This window comes from Lygodium microphyllum, chromosome 23 (genome assembly GCF_053477565.2).
Source record: "Lygodium microphyllum isolate KBCC chromosome 23, Lygodium_microphyllum_v1.1.10, whole genome shotgun sequence".
NCBI lineage: Eukaryota > Viridiplantae > Streptophyta > Polypodiopsida > Schizaeales > Lygodiaceae > Lygodium > Lygodium microphyllum.
Window position 1 is genome coordinate 35,194,052 of NC_141157.1, and position 25,698 is coordinate 35,219,749.

General features: G+C 42.6%; 1 protein-coding gene across 4 annotated transcripts in view; it reads left to right on the forward strand.

Annotated features, from left to right (window-relative positions):
• FTSH11 (FTSH protease 11) overlaps positions 1-25,698 on the forward strand; it is a 160,501-nt gene that overhangs the window by 90,976 nt on the left and 43,827 nt on the right. The gene's annotated exons all lie outside the window — the stretch shown is intronic.

The following is a 25,698-nucleotide window of genomic DNA, read 5'->3' on the forward strand; positions in this document are numbered from 1 at the left end:
TGGTCACAGGTTATGGTGGACCCACGCGGTGGGTTAGAGAAAAGATAGTTCACACTTCCACCTATATGGCCCGATTGGGCGCCTGTGACTAGAATTCACGCATACCATAGTTAGACTCGCACACAGAAAGGATTGATGCTTCGAAGTGTGGGCTAGATCCAACAGAACAGACAGTTGCAATCAACAAGATGGCATGATCATGAAATGCTTGTATAATGTGCATGTGTGGGCTGGAAGCTTGAAATGCACATTTCTTTGCATAGGAAAGTCACATGAAGATTCTGATACCGTTTTTGCGATGTACATGGAAAAAGCTTTCATATGACACCCATATTGGGGGGGTCCCTAAATTTTAGGAGGTCCCTAAATTTTAGGAGCCTCGAATTAGCCTAAAAATGCTAGTCCTAACAAATAGGGATGTCATTCTAAAAATAGTAAGTTTTGTACTCTGATCGTGCTTACTAAATTTGGTTGTTTCTATTCTTGACAGTATTCAGTCCAAAAAGGAAGGCCATAGAGAAGAGACAAGTCAAGACACTTGTCACACAAGTTTCCAAGTGTCCCACCACTTGTCACATCTCATGACATGTGGCTGGACACTTGTCTTGTGCTACTCCACTTTCCCCTTTTGTACTAGCTCTTCCCTCTCCTATAAATAAGAGCTCGTTTTTGTTCATTCAACATCATTTTTCTTTACTGTAAACTCATGTACAGCACCCACAGATAGCCAGAAACTGGCCCCATCCATCCCCATCATCATCCCCCGCTTCTCTATTATCAAATTCCTCCATATTCCCTCTTCTATCACTGCTGTTTTACAGGACAGCAAGCCTGTAAATTCATTACAGCACCTCCTTCTCAAGCTCTTTCTTCCATTTTAGCAACAAGAAGCAAGCGCTATACATGTACTACTGTTCAACGATGGAGAAAGACTGATTTCCCCTCTTTCTTCTCTCATACTGTAAAGAAATCAGTTCTTATCATTGCATAATAGATAATGCATGTGTGTTTGTACATCTTTGCATGATCTTGTGAGAGTGAGAATTACTTCTCCTCACTCTCAGGTTGATTGTAACTGAGCTCTTCCCTAAGGGACTTGGGTTGAGCAGAAATACATTCCTCCCGGGGAGGGGGGGGGAAGGGGGGGGGTTTGCCCATCTTCAACCCTCAATCTTGTCTCCATTACTTTTACATTTTCATGGCTGTAAATTTGTGAGTAATTTTCATTTTCAGCTTTAAGTGTTCATTCTCTTTTATATTAAATCTCGAAAACAAGCGAATATCATAATTGTTAAGCATACTACGTTGTTCGGGGCATTTACAGTGGTATCAGAGCTCTGGCTCGGTCCTGACCCCAACATTGGTAGTGCTTACAATTATAAGTTTGTTTGTTTTCAGCCCTTGCATTGAGTGCTTAAGCATATTTTTTCTTAAGAGTCTCGATGGATCAGTCGAGTGCTATCCTTCAAGCCATTCAAAGTCTTAGAGAGGAGAATCAACAAATTCGTGACCAACTTCTTAAACTAGAAAAAGTTGAGAACCCCAAAGAATTTAAGGAAAGAAGCCCACCTGCTTCAAGGAGATAAAGCCATACCAATGAAAGGAGCCGATAAAGAAGTCCAACTACTTCTAAGAGGCAGTCCCATTCTACTTCAAGACAAAGAAAGAGATCGTGTCGAAGCTCATCCTCTTCTTCAAAGTCATCTGGCGTCTACTCTGATGGACCCTCTTCTAGCGACGAAGAGTCACACCCTTCTTGTGGAAGACCTCATCATCGTCAAAGGCGTCGACATTCTTCACCCTCGTCTCCATCTTCATCCCCATCAAGCACTTCATCATCTTCAACCTCAAGATTCGGGCATGAACAAAGGCATAAGAAGAAGAAGAAGACTAAGTCACTATCTCAACCTGAAAAGAAGATCAAGTTCAGTATGTATGATGGTTCCCGAAATCCTGATCTTCTTCTAAAGTTTATTCGTCAATTTTAAATTTTGTATGGTCGTGACAAGTATAAAGAAAAAGAAAAGATTAAGTTTGCAGCTTTACATTTAACCGACTTAGCCCATACTTGGTGGACGGGGTTGGAATATGATCATGCTGTCCCAAAATCATGGTGGTCCTTTTTTCGCATGATACAAAGCCAATTTCTTCCTGTTCATTTTAAAAGAGATGTAAAAATGGAATGGGATCGGCTTTGGCAAAGGAAAAATGAGTCACTTGGTGACTATACCAAGAGATTTTGGGAGCTACTTTTGAAGGTCCAATATTTCAAGAAGATCAGCAGTTTGGAAAAGCTTAGGAAGTTTCAAGGAGGTTTGTATTTTAAACTTTGTACTGCTCTTAATCATTATCATTGTTCTAGTCTCAGGGAACTCATTGACCATGCTGAGACATGGGAAATGGAGCACAATGGCAACAAATCATTCCAAAAGAATGATAAGAAGAGAGTAGCTGATGATGAGGAGTATTCAGCCCCAAATGAAGGACAAAAACAGCAGCAAAAGCAGCCATCAAATCAAAAGAAGATGAAGCCCTATGCACCTCCTAATGCTCCTCAATTTCGCTCCAATCTATACCCACAAGCAAAGCAACCTTCGGAAGAAGAAAAGCAACGCTTCATGAAAGAAGGGAAGTGCTTTAAATGTGGACAAACAGGCCACATAGCGAAGCAATGTCCAAACAAGGGACAAAGCAAGGTTTTTGACAACAAGCCTAAGTCGCGAGTGAAAATCAATACTATCAGTGATGTAGTTGTAAACACAACTCACACTTTAGAGATGCGCAAATTATTAAAAGCTTGGGGACAGTTGCAAGGTAAGCAAGCACTATTCTTGATAGATCTTGGGGTGAATGAAAATATCATTTCCTTGCAATTAGCTAAAGAGCTTGGATTAAAGAATGAAGAGATGGACACTCCGGCAGAAGTTCGCCAAGCTTTAAATGCTGATGAAGGTGACACAGTGAAGACTGTGATACCCTTCATTGGCAATCTCAAGTTTGAAATTCAAGGCTATAGTGACGAAGATACCTTCTGTATCGGAGACCTTGATGATTGCGATGTGATTCTTGGCATGCCCTGGAATCATAGAGTAGATTCAACCATCTTGTCTCAGAAAAAGAAGGTAGAATTCACCAACAAAGGCAAGAAGTACGAGATCCAAGCTGGAGTTTCTGGAGACACCATACCTATGGTAAGCCATATGCAAGTCTCTAGAGCAATTAAGGATTGTGTTCAATGTTGTTTGCTTTATGTCACTGATGTAAAAGATAATATGAATGCTGAAAACCAAGAGCGACTTCAGCTCTTGGAAAAGTATAAAGATTGTTTTTCGGAAGATCTTCCTTATCAGCTTCCCCCAGAAAGGCCAGAAGACCATCATATTGATATTATCCCGAGCAGTTCTCCTCCTAATATAGCACCATATCGTGTGAGCCGTCCTCAACAAGAAGAAATCAGAAAGCAAGTCAAAGACCTACTCAACCGTGGGCTAATTAGGCCAAGTAGCTCACCATTTTGTTCACCGGTTCTTCTTGTTCAAAAGAAAGATGGCACATTCAGGATGTGCATTGATTATCGAGCCCTCAACAAAATCACTGTGAAGAATCGGTTTTCTATTCCGAGAATTGACGACATTTTGGATCGTCTAGGAGGCTCAAAGGTTTTCAGCGGCATTGATCTAAAGAGTGGTTATCATCAAATTAGGGTAATACCACAAGATGTACATAAAACTGCTTTCCGCACTTCATACGGTCTTTATGAATTCTTGGTGGTTCCTTTCGGATTAACCAATGCACCAGCCACACCTTTAATCGAATGATGGAGCGCATCTTTAGAGAGCATCGACAATATGTCAGTACTTTCTTTGATGATATTCTTGTTTTTAGCAAGAATGAAGAGGAGCATCATCAACACTTGGAAATTGTTCTACAATTACTTCAACAAAATCAACTCTTGGTAAATGGTAAAAAGAGTGAATTTTTCATGCATAAAATAAATTACCTTGGGCATGTCATCTCTTCTGAAGGGATTCAGATGGATCCTGAAAAGATCAGGATAATCCAAGAATGGCCTCATCTTCATGATGTACATGAGGTGCGATCGTTTCTTGGCTTATGCTCTTATTACTGCCGCTTCATCAAGCATTTTGCACATATGGCTTCTCCACTTCATGACCTTACAAAGAAGAAGATCTCTTTCCAATGGAAGGAAAAAGAGAAAGCAGCCTTCACAAGGCTGAAAACAGCTCTTACTTCTGGACCTGTTCTTATCATTCCAGATCTGGTAAAACCATTTGTGGTGGAAGCAGATGCTTGCGGTGATTGTATTGGTACAGTGCTAAATCAAGAAGGCCATGCCGTAGCCTTTGAAAGCCGCCGTCTAAATGATGTGGAGAAAAGGTATGATATTTATGAAAAGGAGCTCTTAGCAGTGGTTCATGCTTTAAAGATATGGAAACATTATCTTTTAGGCAATGAATTCCTTATTAAAACTGATCATCAAAGCTTGAAGTATTTCAAGACTCAAAAGCATTTGCAGGAGAAATATGCAAGATGGGAAAATTTCTTGTCTATGTTTCATTTTCAAATTATGTACACTCCAGGGAAACAAAATGTAGTTGCTGATGCACTTTCTAGAGTGCCCCGCATTGCAACTATTACAGTGGCTCATCATGAAGATTTTCAAACGATGAAGAATACTTATAATGAAGATACTGATTTTGCAGCAATTTGGTCAAATTTACAGCAAGGAGGTTCTCATCCAGATTATTCCATCAAAGACGGTTACCTTCTCATGAACAATCGCCTTTGTGTCAAAGGTGCTTAAAGAAAGTCATGAACTCCCTTATGCAGGGCATAGAGGGAGGGCAGCCACTCTAAGTGCAATTGAGCGCTACTTTTATTGGCCAACATTACGAAGAGATACACATAACTTCATTGAGGCTTGTCTGGTATGCCAAAAATCCAAGTATGATAGGCAGAAGATTCCAGGATTGTTGCAATCTCTTCTAGTGCCCAAAGATCCATGGGAATCTATCACAATGGATTTCATCTCAGGTATTCCAAGAACACCTCAAGGTCATGATATGATTTGGGTCATAATTGATAGATTCAGCAAACAATCACATTTTATTCCATGTCATAAAACATTGAAATCCGCACAAGCTGCAAGACTTTTCATTCAACATATCTTCAGATTACATGGTATGCCTTCTGAGATCATTTCAGATAGAGACTCCAAATTCACAAGTAACTTTTGGGATGCTTTATTTGAGAATTTGGGAACCACTTTAAAGTTCTCCTCAGCTTTTCATCCTCAAACTGACGGCCAAACAGAGGTGATGAATCTCACTCTTTTGGATATGTTGAAAGCTTATGTTAGTGAACATAAGTCACAATGGGAGAAATATCTTCCATTATTGGAGTTTGCTTACAACAATACAGTGCACTCATCCACAGGGAAAGCTCCAAATGAAATAGTACAGGGTAAAGTGATTCCTCCTCCAATTATTCGCACTAAAGATAAGATTTTTGCTGCTGATGAGTTTGCTTCAGATTTAAAAACAGCGATGGATCAAGTTCGAGCCACTATCAAAGTTGCCCAAGAGCGACAAAAGAAGCAAACAGATAAACGAAGAAGACCTTTGGCTTTTGAAAAAGGTCAATATGTCTTGCTAAAGTTTGATAAAAGCAGGCTCAAACAAGGTTCCGGTCAAAATTCATCTTTTCCAAAGCTCTCCAGTAGATACTTTGGACTCTTCAAAGTGATGGAGAAAATAAATGAAGTTTCTTATCGACTTGAGCTTCCTACTCATTGGAAAATACACAATGCTTTTTATGTAAGTTTGCTAAAACCTTATATAGGACCAAAACCAAAGGAACCCATTAGTGAAGATCCCCCAGAAGTTGAAGAAACAGAGCAACTCTTGGAACCTGAACAGATTTTGTGTCACAAGGATCGAACCACGAGAAGTGGCCTTGTGACACGAAAATTCTTACTAAAATTCAAGAATCTACCCACAACAGATGCACAGTGGGTAGATGAAAAATTCATGAAGGATTACCCAAACATTCTTCAGCCATATCAAGAAGCTTTTCAGCTGAGGACAGCTGAATAAAAGCCAAAGGGCTATCACAACTCTATAGAAACAGAATTTGTATCCTTTTTCATTAATTTGTCTATATAATGATTTATTAAATTTATTTACTTTGCACTAATTAGATATAAAGAAAAGTGCATTGGAGCTGGCCACTGATGAGTGGTCACAGGTTATGGTGGACCCACGCGGTGGGTTAGAGAAAAGATAGTTCACACTTCCACCTATATGGCCTGATTGGGCGCCTGTGACTAGAACTCACGCATATCAGGGTTAGACTCGCACATAGAAAGGATTGATGCCTTGAAGTGTGGGCTAGATCCACCAGAACAAACAGTTACAATCAACAAGATGGCATGATCATGAAATGCTTGTATAATGTGCATGTGTGGGCTGAAAGCTTGAAATGCAGATTTCTTTGCATAGAAAAGTCACATGAAGATTCTGATACCGTTTTTGCGATGTACACGGAAAAATCTTTCATATGACACCCATATTGGGGGGGGGTCCCTAAATTTTAGGAGATCCCTAAATTTTAGGAGGTCCCTAAATTTTAGGAGCCTCGAATTAGCCTAAAAATGCTAGTCCTAACAAATAGGGATGTCATTCTAAAAATAGTAAGTTTTGTACTCTGATCGTGCTTACTAAATTTGGTTGTTTCTATTCTTGACAGTATTCAGCCCAAAAAGGAAGGCCATAGAGAAGAGACAAGTCAAGACACTTGTCACACAAGTTTCCAAGTGTCCCACCACTTGTCACATCTCATGACATGTGGCTGGACACTTGTCTTGTGCTACTCCACTTTCCCCTTTTGTACTAGCTCTTTCCTCTCCTATAAATAAGAGCTCGTTTTTGTTCATTCAACATCATTTTTCTTTACTGTAAACTCATGTACAGCACCCACAGATAGCCAGAAACTGGCCCCATCCATCCCCATCATCATCCCCCGCTTCTCTATTATCAAATTCCTCCATATTTCCTCTTCTATCACTGCTGTTTACAGGACAGCAAGCCTGTAAATTCATTACAGCACCTCCTTCTCAAGCTCTTTCTTCCATTTTAGCAACAAGAAGCAAGCCCTATCCATGTACTACTGTTCAACGATGGAGAAAGGCTGATTTCCCCTCTTTCTTCTCTCATACTGTAAAGAAATCAGTTCTTATCATTGCATAATAGATAATGCATGTGTGTTTGTACATCTTTGCATGATCTTGTGAGAGTGAGAATTACTTCTCCTCACTCTCAGGTTGATTGTAGCTGAGCTCTTCCCTAAGGGACTTGGGTTGAGCAGAAATACATTCCTTCGGGGGGGGGGGGGGGGTTGCCCATCTTCAACTCTCAATCTTGTCTCCATTACTTTTTCATGGCTGTAATTTTGTGAGTAATTTTCATTTTCAGCTTTAAGTGTTCATTCTCTTTTATATTAAATCTCGAAAACAAGCGAATATCATAATTGTTAAGCATACTACGTAGTTTGGGGCGTTTACAACTGGGAGCATTTACTAGAGTTTGCCAACACTCTGCTTGGCGATTATGTCCAACATAATCATGAAGCTTTTTCTGACTCGGGAACTGAAGATGTTTTGGAAGCCATGGTGGACTCGAAAAATGTCTTGCGCTCATTTTCGATGTTTTATGACCGTGCTGTTATACTCTTCTTCATTGACTGGATCCTAGTGCTTTCTTATATTCGCCAGTGGCTGCACAATCTACTACAAGGGGAGTGTGTTGAGGAGATTTTTGTTGGGCCCCGAGGCTTCTATGAGGTGCTATTGAAATCTGAGAAGCACTGTGCTGATCTCTTGTCTAAACAGCCATTGTTTTTTGATCGCCGTTTGGTCCATGTTGTTCCATGGCGCCCAGTGGGCAGATTTTCAGCGCCTGCTTCAACGTGAATGCCCAGTTGAAGTGGAAAATTGTCCGAGTGTCTATTGGCCACTGTTAAAGGATGCCATGGCCATTGTGGGCACTGTTCTGGTCCCCCCGAGCCTAAGGGCCATGAATCGTAACCGTTTGTGTATGTTATGGGACACTGCTAGGAAAAGGTCTGCTTAGTTACGTCTTAATTGCTCTGGCATGCATCCTTTGCACTTTCGTTTAAAATGGGGCAACTTTGCAGGGCATTGCTTTTCCTGTGGAAAATCGGGGTATTTTATGGCCGAATGCCCAGAGAAGCAACCGACTTCAGATGCTGAGTATGTTGTGCTGCCCATGGAAGATATGGTGCGTGATGCTCTGTCGCAAGATGCAACCCAGCCACCTAATGTTTTGGATAAAGGTAAACAACATGTTTTGGGTTTGGATTCCTGTGGCAATGATTGGGTAGATGTACGTGCCAAACAAGGTAAAAGGTTTGATGCTGGCCTGGCCGATACTGGGCCTAATGCTTCACAAGATTCCATGCATACTTATATGCGCAGGAAAGAAATGTTGTCTTCAGAGCACACTGCTCATACTATGGTTTCCTCTGCTCCCTGTAATCAATCTACTAGGAAAGTCCAAAGGGTCCACATGCTAAGTTGGCTTTTGATACTAGAGGTAATGTAATTACTCCATGGGATCGCCGTTATCCCCGTTCCATCCCCAAGACAGTGGATAGTCCGTCTACCTCTAAAGCTGGCCGTCAGAACTCTTTTGCCGTGTTAGCTGATTTTTTGGATGAGGGAGTCCTTGACATTCTAGCAGAAAAGGTTAAATCGAGGCAAGCTATGCCTCGTTCCTGATTTTCTTTTTGAATACATATGAAGATAGCCACGTGGAATGTGCGAGGCATTTGTTCTCGCCATAAGCAACATGCCATGTGGACTGTATTGCATGAGAATCAGTGGGATATCTTGTGTGCTGTTGAGCACAAGAGTCACGGTGAAGCAGGAAAAGTTGTGGATTGCCATGGGTTTCGCTTGTTTTATGCACGGGCACGTGCCATGCATTATTCTGGTGTGCTTATGATTGTACATGAGAAATATTAGCCTGTTCTTATTAAAAATGATGTACATGGCTATTTTGTGGTGATTGAAGTTTTAGTTGAAGGAGAGATTTTATGGTTACTGGGCTTCTATGCTCTGAATGACCCTCTATCCCGCCGAGATCTTTGGAATACTTTGCAGACCTCCTTGTCACTTGGTAGACGGGGTTTTTTTAAGGGGGATTTTAATATGTGTGTTGATTCTTCACAGTCCACATCAGAGCATTCGGTGATGGACGCTTCGGAAAGTCGTGTGTGGCATGTGTTTGCTCTTGCTGTGCTTCAGCAAGATCTTTGGTCTTGGCTACACCCTTCTTCTACAGGGTTTACTTTTCATTCTGCGCAGTATACAACTACGTGGTCGCGGTTGGACCGCATGTACATCATGCAGGATGATGATTTTCTTCCTGAGATGCTGGAAATGAAAGTGTTGCAGCAATATGCCTTGTCGGATCATTTCCCTCTACAGCTTGAGATACTTGCACAATCCATTGCATCTTTTATGCAAATTTTGGATAGAATCCCTTTGCGTTTCAACTCGTCTTATTTGAAGCATTCAATCTTTCAGGACTATATACAACAATTGATTGATAGATTTTTATTGGACTTTGCCTCTAAGGGCAATGCTTCTTTTGAACGATTGCTCTCTAATGTGCAGCGGGTTGCTCGGCAGTATGGGATCCATCATGCCTCTCTTGGTCGGCGGCCTCGACAAGCAGCAGATGACTTGCTGGCTTTGGTTCGTTCTCTGCTGGTGGACACTCTAGATGATGTATTTCTACTGTCACTGGCGATGCGTTTGGCTGATCTTATTAAAGAGTTTTAGTTGAAATCTTATCAGTAGGCCAAATTGCAAAATTTGATTGAGAATTTGCAAGATAGTGGTTGCCAGACTCATAAGTTCTTTCGAGCTCTACATGCATCTCCTGCTAGAGAAAATATGACTAGACTCCAGGATCGAGAAGGTCGAATGGTCATTGATCCTCTGACTATTGTGAATATGTGCAGGAATTATTTTCTAGACCTTCTTGGTTCTTCTCCTTCACCTTCTGACCAAGTTACTCATGCATGCTCAGTTTTCTATGATCTGGTCCGTAATCAGGTCCCACTTGATATGCAAACTACTTTGGAGACAGATATTTGTGAGGCGGAGGTTATGGATGTTTTGTTACACCTGCCCAAGGATAAAAGTCCCGGTTGGGATGGTCTCACCAATGAATTCTTTGAGATTTCTGCTACCCAACTGGTGAAACCATTGACGACTATGTTCCAGCAGGTTTGGGAAACGGGGTTCATGTCTTCCTCATGGAAAGAAGGTCTTATTAAATTGCTTCCAAATGTTCCTTCGCCGTCAATGTTGAAACATTGGAGACCAATTTCTTTGATGGGTTTGATGTATAAAATCTTTTTCAAAGTGATGGCGAATCGGCTCCACAAGCATCTTCCGGTCATTGTGCATCCTCTTCAATATGGTTTTATTAAGGGCCGAAACATTCTGCATAATATCTTAAATGTGCAAATGGCGATTGACTATGCAAGGCACTCTAATCAGGAGGTGGTATTGATTCAATGGGACCTGGAAAAGGCTTTTGATGATTTAGACTGGTCTTTCATTGCAGAACTTATGTCTACTATGGGCTTTGGTACTCGGATGTCTCGTTCGATCTACACCATTAGTGTTGCGGCTTCTTCGCGAGTTATGCTGAATGGTGGTGTTACCGAGCCATTTGTCCTTGCACGCTCTGTGAGACAGGGTTGCCCTTTGAGTCCTCTCTTTTTTGCCCTTGCGACTCATCCGGTTCTTTCGATGTTATCTCATATGGCAGCTTCTACTCAGTTGGTTGGATTGTCTCTTCCCTTTGGGCAGCACTTCATCGCTCAATCTTTGGCTGATGACAGCTTCATGATTTTGCGTGTGGACAAGGATAATATTCGCAAAGTATTAGATGTTTGGACGCTCTTTGGTCATGGTTTTGGTCTTCATATCAATGTTTTCAAATCAGCCATTCTTAGTTGTACGGAGTCCGATTTACAGTCATTGGGCTGGTAGGGACAGGTTGTTCCGTGTGGTTCCATTGTCAGGCATCTTGAGTACTCTTTGGGTGTTGATGTTCGGCCAAAGCAACTACTAGAGTGGATTTCACAGAAACTGGCAGCTAAGTTTCTGTATTGGAAGTCGCAGGCTTGGCCCTTCCATGTTTGCCTCAGAGTGGCTCAGATAATTATGTTGCCAATCCAATGCTCACATATTTCTTGCCTTTGCTGCCTTGGACTACTACTACTTTGAATGCCCTTACTGAGCACATTTTTTTCATGTTATGGAAGAAGGATTCCTTGCATGCAGGCATTTCATGGATTTCTTGGTCACATACATGTACCCCCAAACGCATGAGTGGTGGGGCTATTTTGGATGCCGAAGCTCATATGTTGGCACTTCGTTGGTCTCTTTTTTGGGCCATGTGCGTGGATCATCACCCGTGGGTCGTTATAGCCCGTTATTTCCTTGAGGATCATGGGCTTGTGCATGGTAATACACAAATTCGGAGCTCCTGGTGGCATGTTCTTAATGCAGACTCTCGGTTTTCTAGTCCTTCCTCATCTCTGCTTGTTCATTTGGTCTGCTTCTGGAAATTGATTCTCCAGAAGGTGCGTTGGCATCTAGTGGAGGGCCGCTTACATACTAACTCTTTTCAACTGGAATTGTTGGCAGCCTCGCGATTACTTTCTTGGGAAGGAAAACCAGACGAAAATTTAACCGCATGGCACGTTTGGGCTTGACTTCAGTTGCAGATGCCACCCTTGCCAGTCGTAATGTTTTGATATCATTTTGTACAGCCAGGAGGCTTTTCAGAATCCCTCGTGGATACCGTGATTTATGGGAACAGCTTTTGTTAGTGCTCCAGAGTGGGCAACCCTTTCCTGCTCTTGCTTTGGATTGTCCTTGGCAGGACTGGGACCTTGCAGGTCGGTTGAGTTTGGAAAAGGCCTCAGCTAACTAGGTGTATCATCTTCTGATTAAAGATCATCAATGGCTAGTTCCTAAAGCTAATACTGTATGGGGATTGCGGAAATCTCAGTCATGGTGGAAGGCAACTGTGATGGAGGGCTGGTTGAATAAGACACCTTTCAAATGCAAGGTCTTTCTTTGGAGGGTGATGATTGGTGGTCTTCCTCTTGCTTCAGCCCTTTCCAAGCGTCAAATCTCTAACGGCAATTGTTTCTTTTGCACCACTACTGTGGAATCAGCCCGTCATCGATTTATTTCTTGCCCTCTCGCTAAGAATATCTGGTCGCTCTTGTCAGCGGTTTGGTGAGCAGTGGTTGGTTTCTCGCTAAGCCCTTTTGATTGGGTTTTTGTACGGCCAAAATACCCCATACTGGCACAGTCGCATATGAAGATCTTGTTTCACTTTCTTTTATACTGGGGATGTTGGCACAATTGGACCACTCGGAATGCCTTTCTTTTTGATTCGGCCTCTAATGTTCCGGGACATATTGTGAGGCTTAAAGGTCTCTTGCATTGGCGGATAGATCTCATTCAGCACTCTGACTTACTCCCTCGGGAGGACTTACTTCCCTGACATATGGCAATTTCCTCCACGTCTTTGCCATGACTTTTGTAACTTTTTGTTTGTTTAGTACTGAGATTTTACACACGATGGCTTAGAGCCATCGTGTATCTTGTAATCATGTAAACTTGTACCTTTTTTTCGTAATTAATACAATTACCTTTTACGAAAAAAAAAAGAGAGAGAGAGAGAGTCGTATTAACGTCCTTGTGAGCCTTTGTTGCTTGCTGCGTTTTGGAACAATCCCTTTGTCATGTTCTCCTCTTGTTCACATATAAAATATTTATTTATAGCCACCATTAATTCTTTTTGTTGGGAAGCTGATTTCCAAATATTTCCTTACTGTTTTTTTCCTCTGCTGGGTCTTATTTTCAGAGCTACGCTTTTGCTGAGTGTTGGAAAGCTTATTGGATGGCTTTAGATCATCATTCTTAAAGCTTGTATACTTTTCTCGCAGCAAAGTATCAGGTCTACATATGGTCTGAATGAGTTGTGAGATGCTGGTCATGGCGGTCTTTATGCAAAATTCCCTGATTTCCTTGGGAAGCGCACAACAATACTTCTCAATTTGCTCCGAAAGGGGGACAACACCATAAGAAGTGATTGACAATAGTGCCCCCAACTTAGTTGAAGTAGTCATTAATATCTACTTCAAGGGTACTTGTCAATCAAATAGAAGCAAACAATTGCTTAAGTTGAACCCATGTTGATGGTGCTCTACCTTGCATCAAAATGGTGGACCGCCATTGCAATTTATTCCCTTTCAAAAATGTGGTTGTTTTCTAGATCTTAGAGGGTTTGGTGAAGTTACCTCCTAAGTAGATTGCATCAAACAGTTGAATGAAAGTCAATACTTTCAATCTATCTTTTGCACCATTGAAAGTTTCAAAGTTTACCTCTTTGCCATCCTCATCATAGTCCTTTGTTGGGCCCTTTAGAGTCAAGTTATCATGAACCGATGGATGCTAAAAGGGTGCATTTGCTGTATTGGCATTGTGACCAGTGCCATACGAAGCATTTGCATGACAAGCATTCATTCCTTGAGCCCCATGCACGCCAAGGGGTGGAGATGCATTACCATACATACCACTTTATGCCCACGGGATTGTGCCAACATTACTATACATGGAATTTTGCATTCCACTTGCCATACATGGATTTATTGGGCCTTGCATTCCATGCATTGCTTGCTGCATACTTAAAGGATTCAGACGAGACATCCCCATATACGGTCCTTGACCAGCCATTTCATGGAAAATAGATCCACCTCCAAGGTGCTCATGTGCCTCATATTCGTATGCATTCCTTGCTATCCAAAAATCATTGGATTTGGCTATGACAAGATGGCTTTGCATTTGTGTGTCTTGTGTCACGAGCATAAGTTGCTTTTGCTTATCACCAACGTTTGGAGCATCTTGAGGCTGCGGTGGCTCTTCTTTGGGAGCTTCTTGCTGTCTAGGAGCTCTAGAGGATAACATCTTTTCTTGCCCTTGCTGTCCTTCGAAGAGTTCACGAGTCACATAACTTGAGGATCCTCAACCACTTGGGCAAATGTTTCAACTGTTGTTCTCAACTGAGCCTTAAATTGGTTATCATATTCTTCATTTTCTTGCTGGTCAATAGCATTTTGTGGCTTTGAGGGACTGACTTCTTGTTCTCAACCCACATTTTCTTCTTGCTGCCCATGCTGTGTGCCAATTCCAAGATTAGGCATTGCATTTCCCCTATTGCTTTGTGTACCTTTAGATCATGAGACATCATTATGACCTGAACCACTATATGATGATGTGCTTGCTGTAATGCACACAGATGATCACAATTTCAGCAAGAACGCAAATTCTTTGGCTTGCACACAAGTGCCTCGGGCCCACCTATTCAAGGGAGTTGATGTATCCCGGCGATTGAAGCATGAAACCAGCTTCCTTCTTGGCAAGGGTCATAGATGACCTGATTTACCACAAATTACAGCAATCAATAAAGTACATAAAACTGAAAATACACTTTACCACACTAATCTTGCACAACCGTGGCTCCAATAACTTGGCAAGTATTTCTTTATCTTGTATTGCTTTAGGTTTAAATACATTGAGATATGGGCTGATTCCCTTCAATCTTCAATACAAATGCCTGTCATAAAAGACCGCGGCAAGACTAAAGTAATGGACTCACCCCTTGTGAGAGAGGAAGGCAAGATTGAAGCTCAGCATAGAAAACGCTGGACAGTATGAGAGTGAAGCACGACACCCAATGCAATAGACTCAAAGAGTGTAAGCTGAAAGTACAAGGTACAACCCTTAAACCTTAGGGTTGTAGGGGGTGTTCACACTCGAACACGGTAAGTGCCCGTAAGTGTGTCATAAGCACATACAAAATAATACCATAAGTCTGGCGGAAAAAACCTCTCTTACCGAGAGTGAAAAGTGCCCCAATGTCCTACTGATCGCTGACATTCCTATGTGAGTGTAGGCGTAAGTGAGGCGTGAGTGAAATACCCAACAAATCCCCCTGGAGTGAAGAGTGATCAAGAGTACAGGGATTATCTGCCACCAAATGAGATCAAACTTAAAGCATTGCGAAATGCTTCAAATTTGTCATGAGGAAGAGCTTTGGTGAAGATGTCTGCCACATTACTGGTGGTAGGACAATAGACAAGCCTGATATCACCTGCATGTAGCCTCTCTCTGACAAAGTGATAATGTATGCCAATGTGTTTTGTGCATGCATGAAACACTGGGTACCGTGTCTCTGCAATGGCACTTTGACTATCACTGAACAAAGGAGTAGGCTCCGTAATAGATACATCCAGATCAGCTAGCAAGTGTCTAATCCATACGCATTCAACTGTGGTAGTGAAAGTTGCCTTGTATTCAACTTCACATGACGATGTGGCAATAGTGGACTGTTTCTTACTAAGCCAAGATGTTCCAAGAAAGAAACAATTGCCACTAGTGGAGTGACGTGAATCATAATCACCAACCCAATCAGAATCACTATAAGCATATAACTGCACTGGTCTCACTTGGCATAAAGCAATCCAAGAGATCTAGTACCCTGCAAGTAACGGAAGACACGCTTAACAGCTTGCCAATGTGACATGTGTGGCTGATGCATATATCTGCTCAAGGTTGAAACTGCAAACTCTATGTCCGGCTAGTGTTGCATAAGTAAATAAGACATCTAACTGCTGGAGCATATGTGTGTATATCAAACAAATCACTGTCATCATGTAATGACATCTTAAGTCCAGGTTCCATCGGTGTACAGGCTGGCTTGCAATCCTATAAGCCAAACTTTTCAAGAAGTTTACCAATGTATCTTGAGTGTGATAACCCAATACCTCTAGCATCATGTATGAATTGAATGCCCAAGTAATAATGCAAAGACCCCAAGTCTGACATGTCAAAAGTTTGCTGCAAATTTTGTTTAAATGCTGAAATCTGATCAACATGTGTCCCTGTAAGCAAGAGATCATCAACATAAAGACAAATGATCAGTAGGGATCTCCCCTCTTTACATACATAAAGGGTAGACTGAGATGAGCTGTTTATGAACCCTTGGCTAAGCAAGAAAGCATTTATCTTTGCATACTAAGCTCTAGGAACTTGTTTCAAAGCATATAAAGCTTTTTTTCAGCTTGCAAACCAAGTGTTCCGAGCCCTCAACTGCAAAACCAATGGGCTGCTTTACATATACTTCCTCATGAAGTTCCCCATGTAAAAATGCAGTTTTAATATCCAACTGATGCACAGCCCATCCATAATGAGGAGCCAAAGCAACCATAGACCTGGTGGTTGTCATGCGAGAAGGAGCAAATGTCTCCTCATAGTCAATGCCTTTCTTTTGTGCATAGCCTTTAGCTACAAGCCTTGCGTTGTATTTGTTAATGGATCCATCTGCATTCCATTTTAGCTTGTATACCCATTTTGTTCCAATGGCTTTCTTCCCAAATGGCAAAGACACCAAATCCCATGTTTCATTCTTAGTGATAGAATCCAATTCAGCTTTCATTGCTGCCATCCAAGGCACACTCTATTGTGCATCCTCAAAACATTCAGGCTCCTCTTTATCAAGGGTGCTTGCTTCCATAACAAAATCCATGGTATGTGCAATATCATGCATACGAGCTTGCCTTCTAGTACGACCAGCCATGGGTGCATCCAGATGAGTATCTTTCATAGTCTGTAAATACCATCTAGGCATCTGTCTTGCTTCTTGACTGTGCATAAGCTCTTACTGAATTTCAGTTTCAGTACTTGCCGAGTATTCAGATCAGCCAATGGCTGATTTTTTGCAGTTTCCAAAGGAGTAGCTGGCTGAAGATTGAGTTCACTTGTTGAAACTCCAGCTGAATCACCAAATGTAATGGGCAACAGCCCTTCAAATACATCACGGGCAGCCTGATATGTGTCTAGACCAGCCAGCAACAATATTGATGTTTCATCAAATAGTACATCCCTACTAAGAAACACCTTTTTAGAAACATGATCATAGAGTCTGTAGCTTTTGCTTTCATTGCTATAACCCACAAAAATTCATTTAACAGCCTTGTTATCCAAGTTTTTTCTGAGTACCTGTGGAATGTGTGCATATGCAAGGCACCCAAAGGTATGAAAGTGTCCAACAGAAGGTTTTCGGCTGTTCCAAGCCTCAAAAGGTGTAAGTTTCTTCAAAGCTTTGGTGGGGCATCTGTTAAAAACATGGCAAGCATACATGACTGCTTCCATCTAAAAACTGTGTGGCAAGCTCTTTGCCTTTCAGCATATATGTGGCCATCTCCATGAGTGACAATGCCCTTTTGCTTCAGAAAAGAATTCAGCACAGAGGACATGTATTTCGGTGCTTGGTCCGAACGGAGAGTTTTAACTTTACAACCGGACTGGTTTTCAATGAGTGCAATAAAAGCTAAAAATGCGTCATACACTTCTGATTTTTTGACCAAAGTGTAGACACAGCAAAATCAAGTAAAGTCATTAATAAAAGTCACAAAATAGTAACATCCTCTCAATGACTTTGTCTGCATATGCTCATATACATCTGAATGTACTAACTGCAACCTGGCTATTGGTTTAAAAGCAACATCACAGGGAAACAAAAGATGATGCATTTTCCCAAAATACATCCTTCGCACAAGTGCTTAGGAGGTCTCTCGAGTAGAGATAATCCATGTAGCATCTGCGTACACTGCAAGAGTAGCAAGCTGCCAAATTTCACATGGCCCATCCTAGCAAATCATAACTTTGCTTGTATCATAGCAGGGTAAGAGTGGATGTCAAATACCCTGACTGATCAACTGAAAGAGCATCCAACTCGTATAACCCATGACATAAAGTGCATGTCAATACTAATGTCATGTTCTATTTGTCTCTCACCATGCATTTGTCATTATCAAATGTGACTTGCAATCCATAATGTGCCAAAGAAGAAATAGAGAGCAAATTCTTCTTTATGCCTGGCATAAATAAAGCATCCTGTAGGTGGAGGATAGAGCCATGAATGGCTGTGAACACAATCTCCCGAATACCTCGAACACGGTATGATGCATTGTTGGCATACTGTACAGACTTGCCAACTGGAGTAGCACTAACAGAAGCAAATAAATCTCTGCGAGATGTAATATGCCTAGAAGCACCACTGTAAGAAAAACCAAGTGCATGCATCCTCAGTAGAGCTAAATGCTCGATCAGCCCAGGAAGTGTCATAACTGTATGTGTAAAAACAATAGTTTGTGTTTGCAACAAAGGATGCAGACTGGGTAGTAGTAGAAGGAGCATCGGTAACAGACATTTCTGACTTGTTTTTCTTCTTTGGCAATGCGCTTTCTGCACTTAGTGATGTAGTGGTCTGGCTTCTTGCAATAATTGCATTTGCCATTTTTGGCTTGCGTACCCCTTTGTTTTTTACTTGCTTTAATGTGCCAGAAGTCCTAGAACTCTGCGGAGCATTTTTCACTTGACTGCCTTTGCCCTTCTGTCCAGACATAAAAGCCTGCTTAGAGGCTATAGCATCCACATCACTATTTCTTCTTGTTTGCTTCTCCTCTAGAAGCAAACTCACTAGCTTAAGAAAAGTGATTGGCTGTGCGGCAATCCTCATGGTGAGGTTTAAGACCGTATGAATAGCCAAGTACGAAGGAGATAATGAGTTTAAGGTGGTAGATATCATCTGTGCATTCGAATAGTACTCATCAATATTCATGAGTTGCTCACACAAGTCTTGAATTTTGTTCAAGTGATCCTAAGTAGAATCACCTTCATACATTTTCAATGTCTCTAGCTCTTTTTTTAAGAAAGAGATGTGAGTCTCATTTTTGCCTTCAAATTTGTGCTCCAAAGTTAGCCAAGCTTCTCGTGAAGAAGCTGCTGAATGAATGTGGGGGATGATTGACCGCTGAACTGCCAATGCAATCAATGACAAAGCCTATGCATGTCGCATATCCCATGCTTTTTGAGCTGTTGATCTTTGGGGAAGTGGCTGAAGTGCAACAACCTGAGGTGCCCGTTGTGCATGTCCTCTTGGAGGAGCAGTTGGAGCTACAACTTCAGGTCTAGCTTCTTCTCCACTGACATAATCCCAAAGATTTTTGGCCACAAGTACATTCTTCATCATGAAGGACCAAAGTTAATAGTTATTTTCATCCAATCTGTCCTACTTGGATACATAGGTGAAGACATCTCCTCCCTGATTTGCCATGATTATCAATTACAAACAAAAAAGACCAAAGAGCAATGTCGAAGTAGGACTAAACTGGAAATCTGAAAATTTCCAAAAATTGCAGGAAATAACTTTTTGCAATTAGTGTACAGAGGTGCACTCTATCAAACTGCCTATAATGCATGTAATCCAATGTGCAATTAGTGTTGATCAACACTATACCAGCAAAATCCCCAAATTTCTTGCCTCAGATTTGTTCAAAACAGTCTGTCAATGACTGCAAGTGCAGTACATATACCAATATCCCCAGAAAACATAAAAGCCCCAAATGTTTTGATGAATGTGCGAAAAGATTTGCATCTAATGTGTCCCAGACACGTTTCTTTAATTTTGTTGCAAGTGCAATACATATGCCAATATCCCTAGATAACATAAAAGCCCCAAATTTTTTGATGAATGTGTGAAAAGATTTGCATCTAATGTGCCCCAAACACGTTTCTTTAATTTTGTGCATGCTGTGTAGGAACCTTGCTTCTAGAAATTTATGCTGTTATTAAAAAATTTAAAAAATTCTACCACAGAAATGACGGGTTGATTGGTGCAAATTTGTCAGCTGGCAGGCGTGAGATTGTGGTGAGCTGGTGCAGATTCGTTAGGCAGGTGTCAGGCGGGTACAGTTGTAAGGCAGGTGGACGAGCTGTGGATTGTTGACGGGCGGCATAGGAGACATCTGGCGAGCACTGGCGGGGCGTGTAGTAGCTGCCGGCCAACGTGGCGGTTGCAGGTTGACGTGGTGTCTGGTGGGCCGCGACAGGCACAAGGGCGTAGATGACGGGCGAATAGGAGGCGGCTGGCGGGCCAGAAGAGTCAAGTGCATGATGTCCAGGCGGTAGGTGGGAGAGTCCAAGCGGGTGGGCTCATGCTGGCGGCGCCTGCAGCAAACTGGCAGGGCGTGTGCAGTCTGGCGTGAATAGCAGATTGATGTGGCGGGTATAGGCCTGGCGGATGCAGGACGAAATGTTGAAGGATAGGGCGTTGGTCAAGCTGCTGCAGGTCGTGCTGAAATTGGGCAGAGTTGAGCTGAGGAGGACCACGGAGCTGAGTTGAGCAGAGTCAGTGCTGCTGCTCTGATATCAAATGTGAGAGAGGAAGGTAGGATCGAAGCTCAGCACAGAAAACAATAGACAGTATGAGAGTGAAGCACGACACCCAATGCAATAGACTCAAAGAGTGTAAGCTGAAAGTACAAGGTACAACCCTTAAACCTTAGGGTTGTAGGGGGTGTTCACACCCGAATACGGTAAGTGCCCGTAAAGTGTATGTCATAAGCACATACGAAATAAGACCATAAGTCTGGGGGAAAAAACCTCTCCTACCGAGAGTAAAAAGTGCCCCAGTGTCCTATGGATCACCAACACTCCAATGTGAGTGTAGGCGTAAGTGAGGTGTAAGTGAAATACCCAACACCCCTTAGATTAGCTATAAATTCTCAACTCACAGTTGATTTTGAGTATGGGGTCTTCAATTAGTGGGCATGGATCCCGAGGTGGCAGAGAAACCCTAATGGCTGCTGCAAATTAGGGTTTCAGCAGCAATTTCTTCAATTGCAAGTTGACTATCACCAATGGGAATTGTTGGGGTAATGTTAGAGGATGAAACGACTATCTTTTGAATGGTAGCAACACACATTCCCACACAACCCCCACCCACTCATTTCCCTTTTCCAAACAGCAAAAATCCCTTACCCTTGTTTTTAAAATTTAGCAAGGATTTCATAGAAATCACTTTTTTTCCTTGTAATGAAATAGATATGTGAAATGTTACACATTGAAATATTTGATTAGTAAAACGTGTTTCATGTTTCACACTTGGTGAAACACATTTCATGGTTATTATGCTAGATAGTTGTATGACACTCTAGGCATTCTTCTTGCTCCGATAAGTTGTAGGACAAACATGAGTGAAGGTTGTGGATCTAGAGGAATCTAGGTTTGATGAGTTAGAGTGGAATCCTAGAGAGAGGTCTTGACCTTTTTAGTCATGTAGTGGTTAGTGAGTTTCTTCTATGCAATGCCAATTGGCATGCACACTTTGATTCGTGGAGAGAAGGATTGGATATCTAGCCGTAATTGAGATTTGGTATAATAGAGCATTACATTACATTTCGAATGGACATTCTCAATGGCTTGGTCCGCACAGATTTAGCAAGATGGGGCAACAAATTGCGTTGTTCTTTTAGGAAGCCTAGTTGGTGTGGGAAGGCGCTTATAGGTTTGTACAAGTGGTTGAGCCTGGCCTATGGTATGAGGGATGTGAGCTCCATGAGCCCTTACCTCACCCGCGGTGTTGCGTCGTGGTGGAGAGCAGGTTGATATTGCGCCATCCCGTGCCCGCGAACCTTGTGCCTTGCGCGTTTCGCGCTGTGTTACCTTCGCGAGCCTTCGGGCCGCCTTCGCAATATACTTGGGCCCTCAAGAGGGGCCCTTCGTTTTTAGCCCCGCACCACTTGTTGTTTCCTCGTGACATGTTGAGATACGCTTCCGCATGCTTGTGGGCACGCCGATAGGTGGGTGATTCCCCTTGACGCGGGCTCTTCGGGGTTGGGTCTCTCCCCAGTGGGTCTCTCCCCACCCCAAGGCGGACCCGGGGTGGTTCGTGACACTTGGTATCAGAGCAAACTCCGCGGTAGGTGCTCCTCATGCCCTTCGGGAGGCGAAACCTGGACCGTGAAATGGCCCCCCAAGGTGAAGTCTAAAGCATCTGTGCTAAAGGATGAGATTGAACGGATGTATGCCGAAAAGAGGCAGCTCCTACTAGATCACTCGACGTTGGAATCCAGGCTAGGCGATTTGATGCAACCCGTCTAGTCACCTTGCTTTGTCTAGGTGCTCCGAATATCCAGTCCACTTAGGACGAGCTCCCACCTCCTCTTTCGGCGTCCAGGTGTGCTCCAACGCAAGGCAGGGTGCTCGATGCGGGAGAAATGGCTCTCTCGCGACGTGCAAGAAGGCATGCAGCAACATCGTGTGCCCCTCGGTGCGTCCGTGTACATGGTGCTCCCGACCCAGGAAGGTCCAAGCGGATGAAGACGGCTGGCGCGACATGCTGGGATCGCGCCTTCCGCGCAAAGAGACATGCTATCTTCGAAAGAGGGCAGTGTGGGCTCTTCTTCAAGAAGATAGCTCAAAGTGCCAAAGCGCCAATCTGGGCAACCAAGGCCCTACTCAAGAAAGTGCGCACAAAGAAGAAGATCTGCGCAACTAAGGCCCATCACCTCTCAAGGGGGGGTGCGACTCCACAACGCACCCCTAAGAAGACATTGAGGTATGCGGTTACCCCGTGGTGACCAAATGCTACCTCATGCAGGAGGAGCGACGCATCCACTCCAGCGTGGGAAAATGCTCTCTCTTACCTTGTACGCGGATTGACAGATCAGGCCAATCGGGGCCACTCTCCGCAAGGTGCCACCTCTTGGGCCCTTGCATTCATGGCATGGCACGCTCCTAGCTGAGCCTCTTGCCTTGCTTCCAGTCCCTCTGGCATGGTCTGCGCACTCATACTGCCAGGATCCCAACTGGGTCACCTTCCACTCTGTGCTTGTAAGTTGGTCAGCAGGTGGATGGATTGAAGTGCCCAATAAAAGTTTTCTTCCTAGTCTATGTCTCGGGACCACTCCACACTTGTAATGGAGTCAGTGGGTGGTTCATCTTACTCCGAGTACGAAAGACCGTGTTCCACACTTGTAATCGAGTCAGTGGGCATGGCACCTAGTGGGTAGACCCTGGCCGGCTTGATAGCGAGTCGGCAAAGACCCCCGAAATTTTGGTTAAGTATGAGTCTAGCGGGATAGACATTGGCTGCCTTGATAGCGAGGCGTGTTAAGACCCCCGAACTTTTGAACATACATTACCAACTGATCAACCTCAGATGGTTTTTGTAAGGACTCGATGAGGACATCGAGTTCATCAAGGGGGGATGTGAGCTCCATGAGCCCTTACCTCACCCGCGGTGTTGCGTCGTGGTGGAGAGCAGGTTGATATTGCACCATCCCATGCCCGCGAACCTTGTGCCTTGCGCGTTTCGCGCCGTGTTACGTTCGCGAGCCTTTGGGCCGCCTTCGCAATATACTCGGGCCCTCAAGAGGGGCCGTTCGTTTTTAGCCTTGCACCACTTGTTTTTTCCTCATGACACGTTGAGATACGCTTCCGCATGCTTGTGGGCACGCCGATAGGTGGGTGATTCCCCTTGACGCGGGCTCTTCGGGGTTGGGTCTCTCCCCACCCCAAGGCGGACCTGGGGTGGTTCGTGACATATGGTATATTAACGAGGGCGCTTTATGATAGTATTGCGTTAGGCAAGGCCACCACTAATGCATGGCATAGGTGCAATACACTTTTTATACGATGTAAATTCTACTAATGGAGGTTGGTTCTTCCTTTGGCTTAGGCCTTGAGGTCCTTGATAGTTGTCATTTAAATGCCCCATACAACATAGTATGCTTATAATTACAATATTCACTTATTTTTGAGACTTCTCAATTCGAGAAAATAGAAAGAAAGAATATAGAGAATTACGACCATGGATATATATGAGAAATGGAGATAAGTTGAAGGTTAAGGATGAGCACACACATCCCAACACTACTACCGCCACACACACACACACACACACACACACAACCACACCACCACCCGACAAAGAAGAAACCTTAAAATAAATTTTTAAAAAATGGGGAGATACATTTTTGCTCAACCCAAGTCCCTTAGGGAATCATCTTAATTACAACTAAAGTATTTCTTAATTTCACAGGATCAATCAAAGGATAAACATACACACATGTATAAACAAACCAATAACTATGCAATAAAAACATTTGGTTTCTTTACAAGATGAGAGTAGACAGAGGAAAATCAGCCTTTGTCCATTGTTTGCGTCAATATGGCTTTCATCTTGTTTTTGAAATAGAAAAGGAGCTTAAGAAGGAGGTGCTATAATGAATTTAAAGGTTTGTTGTCCCGTAAAACATCAACGAAAGAAAAGGGAGGATTGAGGTATTTGATGATGATGGAGCGAATTTGAAGCTTTGTTGTCTTGTAAAACAACAATGCAAGACATAGGTCATGAGGTGTGACAAGTGTGGAACACTTGGAAGCTTGCATGGCAAGTGCTGTAACACTTCTCTCTTCTCTATGTTCTTCCTTTTTGAGCTGAGAACTGTCACAAATAGCAACAACCAAAATGTCAAAACTCAAAACACTTCTATTTTTAAATGCTATTCCTATTTTTTAAGACTAGCATTTTCAAGCCAATCCAAGGCTTCTAAAATGTAGGGATCCATTCAATATGGGTATCATATGAAAGCCTTTTTTTGACTACATTACAAAAGCAACGTTGAATTCTTATATTAGTTTCATATATAAAGATATGTGCATTCTAAACATTCAGTCTACATAAGCACATTGTACAAATTTTTTATGATCATGTGGTGGCTTACACTTAAAAGGCATTAATCCTTTCCATAGCAACATGGAATGGCGAGTTTTGGGTCCCTCGTCTTTGTTCCCCCTCCCTATTCCCTGCTCCATGCCTATTCCATGTGACTATATGGCCACATGGAATGGCAAATCATGGCGTTCCCTGTTTGTTTCAGTTCCATGTTGCTATGGTCCTTTCTATGTGTGAGTTTGAACTTGATATGTTGAGTTCCAATCATAGGTGCCCAATTAGTTCATTATGGTAAAAGTGTGTACTATCTTTCTTCTAACCCACTACGTGGGTCCACCATAACTTTTGACCATTCATTAGTGACCAGCTCTAATGCACTTCTCCAGGTGAATACCTTCTCATTGATAGGAGCTGTGGCAGATGTTTCTCCACAACAAGGGCCACCATTGAGTGTTTTTCACCTTTAGGGTAGCCACTCCCAATTGTGCTGCAACCCCCTCCTTGGCATCTCTCTCCCATCCCTCCCAAACTGTTGAGAGAAGCATCATGTATATTTGGCGCATCTCTTTTACTGCAGCTATGCTGTGGAGCCCATGTGCTTATTTAGTTTTGAGTATGTAATTAGATACACTTAACTATGACTAAGGGTAGAAATGTAAGGGTAAGTACTGCTTTAGAATACCGATATCTTGAGCACATGTACTTCTTTGATTTTATGTATAACTAGTGACACTTCATTTTGGGAAAAAGGAAAACTCCAAATTATCACTGAGGGTAGATATGTGAGGGTAATGTTACTGATATGTCAACTGAGAGTGAGATGGCATATTCCTTATTAAATGAATATAAGTGGATGAACTCCATATACTGGACCTCCTGTTGTCACAAGCTAAAGCTGATACCTTTCCCCAAAAAACCGTGATGTTTTCCAGCCAGCAAAAAACTTTTTCATTTTAAAAAGCATAAGTTGGGA